Raw genomic sequence first — 8851 nt, 5'->3', positions numbered from 1 at the left:
AGCACTTGCCATGGATATTGTTGTTACCATTTTATCAATCGCTATTTCCCTGTCTATCAGCAACTTATGAAGTTGCTTCACCAGTCCTTCCACAAAATGTTTAACCTCTTTTTTTTGTCTTTGCACATATTTTGTCCTCCTATTACCACATCCTCTGGTATTTGAATAGTCCATCCACTCACTTATTCAAAGAGGATCAACCACTTTCTCTTTGCTGGCGTTGACTTCACTTTCATTAAGATCGCAGCAAGTACGGTAAAACATCATTCAGCTTTAAGTGATGCGTTTATTCAGTCTACTATTTATGAACTTTGGGAGTGGTATGGGAGAAGACATTTCTGTTCAATGTCCTGTCTAACAGGACAGATCCTTGTTTAAGTTATATTCCTGTAAAATATGACCTTTGGTCAGAATCTATCTGGAAGTGGCACCCCACCCCCGCCCGACCTAGGTGTAATTTATTTTGCCAACATTATTGCAACGGTTCCTGCCGAGAAATCCCTGCAGCAGAATGCTTCCACCCATCAAGTAAATCTATCTTTTCATACCTGCTTCCTTCTCTGAGGTTGGGGTATAGTTCCCGTAAAGCCGATGTGCAATTGCTTCAAGAGGCCCCAAGACGTGGCTAATGGCTCAGTCCTATCTTGGTTGCTTCATTTGGCTCGCACTGCGCACAGATTGCACATCTCTGAAAGAATTTTGCTGTGTCTTTTCCTATTCCACACCACGTGATATTGTATTTTATCCCGCCTTACGTGGGCCAGACGATGATATGTTTTAATAACTGATGTCATAGACAATGTGGTGAAACAACGTGATCCATCGTCCTTCATGCTCTATCTTGCCCTGTCATTGCGCACTGAATTTCCCACCGTTTTCTTTTCTTGTGGGCCTGTTTCTTGAAGAGTTGCACTTTGTAACGTACCTCTCTTGTTTTTGTGAAAAATGCTACTGCCAGTTTCTCAAATGTCATTTCGATTTCTGCAAGTACCTTTGCTGATTTTTGGCAAACTCATTGCCCCGTTGTTTCTGGTGTTTCTACCTTCAAGCTCAAATCATCAAAATATCAGACACTATACCAAACGCACATCTATCATCTCCTTGTCTACCATCAATTCTGCTGGAATTACTAAATTGCTGGTTTTACTAATCCTTGAATATTTGCATATGCTTGTCTGTGTGGGCATTGTCCTTGATTTTTATAATTCTAATAGAGTCAACAAGTTATGGGATGTGCGTAGGACAACTTGCCCCATCAGAATAATGGGTTCATACACTGAAACTACCCGTGTATCACAATCAAGGCCTGAGGACAACGGTAACGTCTGGTGATATCATTTTATTTTTCAGTGGGATTAGTTACTGCCCTTGTACTATCATCACTCGTTTGACACAGTACTCTTTAGTGTCCATTCTCAATATCAAAGTAAATATGAAATATCCTTTGACATATCTGGCCTTAGCTTGCTGTCAGCTAGTAAACGCTATCTCTGGTCGAGTGTCATACTGCGTTCTTTCCCTTGACAATCACATAGCCTCTCTTTCTTACCAGGACTTGTAAGTGTTGTGTCAATTCTGAATAATTCTCCACAAAATACCTTTAATAAATCAGCAACCTTAAATTTTGCCGTACATCTTTTAAAGTATATGTACGTTGTAATTTCAGCTTTACACTCTGCTGGGAACATTTTCTCCCCCTTCCTAAAGTGATGTCCCAAATATCTATATGTTACTTCTAGTCTCCGCAATTCTACTTTTCACGGATTAATTACAAGCCAACTGACTGACCAATTACTTTTGTTTAAAAAATTCAGCAACTGTGGCGATCAAGATGCCATGTGCATACTGCAAGATAATAAGTTCAGTGTCCGTCAGATAAATGTGATGAACGCAATAAACCATACATCAGTCAAGCATGGCTGGACAGTTGTGGAATTTCTGACATAAACAGGTCAATTAATTCATTTCTTCGAACAGCAAACGCCAGCTTGTTGTGTGATTCCATTTCCACAGGTCCAGACCAGAAGTTGTTCACTGTATCAAGAACACAGAACATACTGTGTTGCACTGTTATTCCATTAAATATAATGGTGGAATTCTCTACTATTAGATAGTCTTTACTGGCATATGTGTTTAGGGATGTATAAACAATGATGAGGCTATGTGAACAGTCCGGCTTACTGACCTGCCTATTAAATGATTTAGTTTGGGGTATGATCAGTTTGATGATTCCCTTTCTCACTCCTACCATCGGAGTTTCTGCTTCCTGAGCCTGCATTGGGATACTATTTATGCCATGGAGGATTACGGGGGGAAGGTGATGGAGGAGTTGGTGAGAGGATCCCTCGGTCTTCACAGGTTTGCCAAATAACCCATTCTCGATCATCTTCTTGACTAGCTTCTCAGTGCAGTCTAGTACACTTCATACTAACGAGTCTTCTGGGCCCCTTAGCTTTTTCTCATTCAAATTTGAAAGAACTGCAGGTACATTAAATTAGGAACATAGACACAAGTAGCTGGTTAATCTCAGTAGATCTGGCAGCAACTGTGAAGATAAATCAGAATTAAATTCTCGGGTCAAAACATTCTTCAGGTGAAAGAACCTTTTGGAGGCAGTGACAATGATATGATCGAATTTACTTCGCAATTTGAGAGGAAGAAACAGGGATCAGCTGTATCAGTTTTCAAGTTGAATAAAGGCAACTGCATAGGGAAGAGCTGACCATAATAGACTGGCAGAGGAGACCAGTGGAAAAGCAATGACAGCTATTTGTAGGAATAATTCGAGAGGCACATAAAAATTCATTCCAAGAAAAACGAAGCATAGGAAAGGGAAGGCTAAGCAACCATGAGTGACAAGGGAAATCACAATGGCAGAGAATCAAAAGGGAAAGTATATAAGGTGGCGAAGGGCAGTGGAAAACCAGCGGATTGGGAAGTCTAAACAGACCAACAGAGGACAACAAAAAATGAAATAAGAAGGGAGAAAATTAAATACGATGGTAAGCTAGCCAGTGAAATAGAACATTTCAAGGGTGTCTTTCAATATATAAAGGAAAAAAAATGAGAAGCAGGAGTGGATAATGTGCCGCTGTGAAACGACGCTGGAGAAGGTTTCTTGTAAGACAAGATATCGTGGAGGAACTGAATAAATGGTTTTCATTAGTCTTCTCGGTGGAATACTGACATAATATGCCAATAACTAAAGATAACTGAGGGCAGAAGTGAATGTGATGGCCATCTCCAAGGCAAAGATGCGAGAAAATCTGAAAATGGATATGAAACCATGACTAGTTGGATTACAGATGGAATTATGATGCAGCAAGCTGAAGAGATAGTGGAGAAATTCTTTGTTAACTTTTAGGGATCATTAGAGCCAGGAAAGGTTCAAGAGGACTTCAAAATCCCAAATGTTACTTTTCTGTTTAACGAAGGCATAAGGCAAGAAATGAGAAATTACAGGTTGATTAGCCTGACCTCGTAAGTAATATTTTGGAATCCATTATGAAGGATAAGATTTCTGAATATTTGGAAGTGCATCGTAAATTTGGACAAAGTCCGAATGGTTTTGTCAAGGGGCTATCTTGCCTGACAAATCTAATAGAGTTATTTAACGTGGTAACAAATAGGTTTAACCACAGAGCGAAAATGGATGTTATCTAATTGGAATTCAAGGAGGCCTTTGAAAAGTAGGCTGTTCAATAAGATAAGAGACCATGGTGTTGGAGGCAAGGTACTGGCATACATAGAAATTGGCTGCCTGTCAGAAAGCAGAGACTGAGGATAAAAGGGGGCTTAGAATTTCAGCCATTGATTAGGGATGATTGACAAGGGACAGTGCTTGGGCAACAACTTTTCACTTCACACATAAATGATCTGGCATTCTGTCTAAGTTTGCAGACGATACAAAGATAATTCGATGAAAATGCAGACAGTATTTACGCATGGTAGGAAATAGGGCAAAGGGGTGGCATATGGAATACAATGTGAGGAAGTGTGTGGTCACACACTTTTGTAGGAAGGATAGAGACATATACAATTTTCTAAATGGGAGGAAATTCGGAAAGCTTAAGTGTAGAGCGTCCAGAAATCGTTTAAGATACACTTGCAGGTGGAGTTTGTAGTTCAGAACGCAAATTCAATGTTGGCATTTATTTCGAGAGGGCACAATTTTAAAAGTCACGATGTGCATCTCAGACAATATGAGGCTCTGGTCATACCACATTTAGCATATTGCGAGCAATTAAGGGATCCTATTCTGAGGAAGGATGCATTGGCCCTGGAGAGTTTGCAAATGAGGCTCATGAGAATGACCTCAGAAATGAAAGGTTTAACACATGAGGAACTCTGGGTCCAGAGTCAATGGTGTTTCGAAGGATGAGTGCGGATCGAATTGAAATTTACAGAATACAGAACGGTCTGGACAGCTTGGATGTTGGAAAGATGTTTCCATTGGCAGGGGAGATCAGTACCCTAGGTGGGAATGTTTGCGCAAACATAAGATACTTTAGAATGGAGATAAGGAGAAATGTCTTCAACAAGAGAGTGGTGAAAATATGGAATGCATTACCAGAAATGGTTGTGGTGGCCAGGTTATTGAGTATATTTAAGGCAGGGATCGACAGGTCATTGATTATAAAGATGGTCGAAGGTTATGGGGAGAAAGCGGTAAATGTGTTTGAGAAGCTTGTCAGCCACGATTGAATAGCGGATCAGACTCAATGGGCCATTTCCTCAGCCCATTGAGGCTAAGAAATTGAATCATCCATTTCGTCAACATGACGAGAAGAAACCAGGCGACTGTTGCATCATCTGTTTGTTTAGAGATGTGCGAGTAATGTGCATGTTCTCATTTGCTGGTTCCGCTGGAGACTCCCATTAGATATATATGACGAATGCTTTGAAATTTCGACATAGCAATGCATGAGATCTTCTGAAGTTCTGTTAGTTTCCGAAAGACAATGCACAGTGCAGCGTTTGGACCTGTCTTTGCCATTTTGTATCCAATTCTCGCGGTTGTTGGTGTCCCTGGTAAGTCATGATCTCATCAAGTTATATACTGTTTTGAGGATCTCAAGTAATTGTGTCTCTTGCTCTTCAGAATCGGTCTCCTTTCAATTTCTACCGATCAGTGCTGCTTTAATTTTACCTACGACAACTTATACGACACACAACGTGCTGATCAACTTCCCAAAGCATACTGGAGCAATTATGTCTGTATTATGCAATAAAACAATACATCATTCATATTGAAATACTCAACATATATAGAAACGATTTTCATTTGATTTGTGAAATGTATGGCATTGCCTGAAACATGAACAATTGACATTATTGATAACTCGGGTTTACCACAATGCCGTAGAATAGAATCTATCCTAGTTAGTACTGTTAAAATAGTGCAGTATCGTATTGCAAAGGGCGTCACCGCCTTTTGCAGCTGTATGTGAAAATCAATAATTACATTTATTTGAAAAACTCTAACATGCAATATTGTTGACCGTTACAATGAAGGATATTCACACCTCTGCATTGATGTAATGCTTACAGCATGTTACATCATAGTCAGCACTCGTTGGGCATTCCAACTTATAACGTGCTCTTCTGAATTAATTCAGAAAACATGTGAAAGAGGCGAGTGAGGATGGAAGATTTTGCATTATTGTGCTTTTTTTCATTTACTGATTAGGACTCTATATTTGGTATTTATTTTTGAAGTAGCTAAATGTGTTTTAATCTTTGTTAAGTTTGGAATATCGCTGTCATAGTGAATCTACGTTGCTCATATAGAGATTCCAAAAGCAGTACCACGCCAGACTGCGAATGCTACTTGTTTCTGTCTTTACAGACAAGGCCAGACACGCTCAGACTCTCCAGCAATTTCTGTTTGTGTTCAAGGGAATGTTTCTGATATTCATCTCAGAAATTGAAGTTGAGCTTCTTTCTCCAGCTACTGTCAGATAACCAGTGACTATTATTCAAAGGAGATTTAACTAACAATCCAAACCTGAATAAGACAAGGAGACATTAACACCGATAATCAGAAAATACAATCAACGTGTTCATTTGGAAACAACACTCTAAAGAAAGAATGAATGAAATACACAGTGAAAGGGAAATGTTTGAAAGTTCAGATCACCGCCATCTGAAGGTTTAACTTGCACTGATTCAATGTTTTGCATCCAGTCCGGCTGGGAATTCGTCTACGCTGTCAGACATTCATAGAATGCTACAGGATGGGAATGGAGAAATTACAGAAATGTTTGAAATTTCAAAGAATGAGCTCATAAAAGCTGAGAGATTTTAGGAAGGAAATCAAACGTAGGTCAATGTAGAACAGAAATTGGTAGGCTTGGTATGAATAGGGCACGGGAGGAAACTTTACTGGTGATTTTAAGTGGCGAAATTCGCCACGGGAGCTGATGTAGTACAAAGAAGACGGAGGTGAAAGGGTTTAGTGCTGATGATTGGAAAACGTATATTTTTGACAAATATTTACTGTAGCATTTGATCTCCTACCAATGTCGCTCATTGGGGGATAATCGGAGTATAGAGATGGAAAATTCAAGGATCAAAATTGCACAAAATGCTGGGTTGGACTTTGGTTTCAGTTAGTAACATCTCCTTGTATTTCTGTCTGTCACAGCCAACTTGGTCGCGATCATAATCCTATCTCGAGGTCGGTGCAATCTCTCCCGATGCATCAGCTACTACCTGATGGCAGTCGCAGTATCTGATTTCCTTGTCATCCTCACGGCTGTCATCTTCAAACGCATTGGACGCATTTACTTCCGGTACAGTGTCATGTCTACCACACCTGTCAGCGCACTCAGTGCGGTGTTGATCTATATCAGTCGCGATTGCTCAGTTTGGCTGACTGCAGCCTTCACCATCGACCGTTTTGTGGCCATCTGCTGGCAGAGCCTGAAGGTGAGATACTGTACGGAGAAAACTGCATCGATCGTCATAGGAACAATATGTGCTTTGAGCTGTATTAAAAACTTCCCGTTCTACTTTGTCTGCCAGCCTTTAGTCATTGCAGATGGCGTCCCCTGGTTCTGTGACATTAAGTCAACCTATTACACCCTGCCTGCCTGGCAAGCCTACCACTGGCTCGACCGCATCTTAACGCCTTTTCTCCCATTCTTTCTCATTTTCCTGCTCAATATTTTGACTGTGAGACACATCTTAGCAGCTAGCAGAGCACGCAGGAGGCTCCGAGGTATCGAGGACAGTGGAGACAAGGAAATGGCCAACCGTAGGAGATCCATTATTCTGCTTTTTGCTATCTCTCTGAGCTTCCTTCTCCTGTGGGTGACTTATGTGGGAAACTTCGTCTTCGTGCGGGCTATAGGTAAGGGCTATATCAGCAACCTAAATTTCAATGACCCACAATACATTCTCCAAGAGACGAGCATTGTGCTCACTTTGCTCAGTTCTTGCAACAACGTTTTCATCTATGCGCTACCCCAGAACACGTTCCGTGAAGAAGTAAAGAAAATGTTTCTATGTCCTTTCAATATGCTTGTCAGTTTCATTAAACTGTGAAATACAAGGAAATCTTTCAGATTCTCTCCCATCCCCAGCCTACCAGTGTGTGTAAATCTCTGTCATAGGAGCATAGGCGAAGGAGTGTGCCATTTATCACGCAGAGCTCGTTCCACCATCCTCGATAAGGCTCTGGCTCGAACACATTTGGAGTATTGTGCGCATTTTTCGTCGCAATATCTCAGGAGAAGTGTTATGAGAATGTTCCAAGGAATTTACAGCTTCACGTATGAGGAAAGATTGAGGAATGTGGGTTTGTACTTGATGGAGGTTTAGACGTATGATGGGATATCTAATTGAAACATAGACAATACTGAATGCCCTGCACAGAGTAGATGTTGGGAAGTTGTTTCCGCTGGGAGCAGACGTGTGGACCCGACCGTTTACCTTAGAATAAAGAGAAGACCTCTTAGAACAGAGAGCAGGAGAAGCCTTTCAGCCAGACAGAAGAGAACCTAAGCGTAACCCCAACTGACAAGCAATTCTTTACCACAGAAGGCTGTGGAGGCAGTTCAGTGAGAATAATTAAGATGGTGATACATAGGCTCATGAGTGCCAAAGGTCTTAAGCCTTACGGAGAGAAAATGGGCGAATGGGTTTGAAAAACTTAACAGCCATGATTAAGTGGCATTGCAGACTCACAGGTCAGAATAATATAATTTCTGCTCCTATGCATTATGGTCTTATGGTCTTTTGGATCTCGTGTCTGATGTGTGGACCTATTCAATTTACCAGCCCTTGGCTCATATCCCTTAAAATATTCCCTGAAGAATAACTTAACTATCTCAACTTTTGCACGACCAACTAATTGAACGTCAGCTACCATTTGCGAAGTGTGTTTCAATTCTCAAACACCTGTTGTGTGTCTAAGACCTTCCTGACACCTTTCCTGAATGGGTTGACTCTCATTCTAAGACTGTGGTCCCGAGTGATAGAAACCTCAACCTGTGGAATAATTTATCTTCATCGAACCTGTCTTTTCTTCTTTCATATCTTGAAGAATTCGATCAAATCACACCAGTCTCTTCCAAATTCTTGAGAAAACAGGCATAATTTGTTTAATGTCTTCTCATGACATAACTCCTGACGTCCACGTATCATTCATATAAAGCTCCATTGTACTCCCTCTCAGAGTCACATATCGTTTCTAAAATGTGTTGCTGAAATCTGCTCAACAGTACTTCAAGTCGCGTTTGTATAGCGATAATATTGCTCTTATGTCTTTATAATGCAGTGATCAAAACATAAAGGTGTCAAACTTCCATAAGCTTCCTTTATTATTTTCTCTACCTGTTCGTGGCAT

The sequence above is a fragment of the Hemiscyllium ocellatum genome (assembly GCF_020745735.1).
Source record: "Hemiscyllium ocellatum isolate sHemOce1 chromosome 27 unlocalized genomic scaffold, sHemOce1.pat.X.cur. SUPER_27_unloc_4, whole genome shotgun sequence".
NCBI classification, from domain to species: Eukaryota; Metazoa; Chordata; class Chondrichthyes; order Orectolobiformes; family Hemiscylliidae; genus Hemiscyllium; species Hemiscyllium ocellatum.
Note: the sequence above shows the minus strand (reverse complement) of the source record.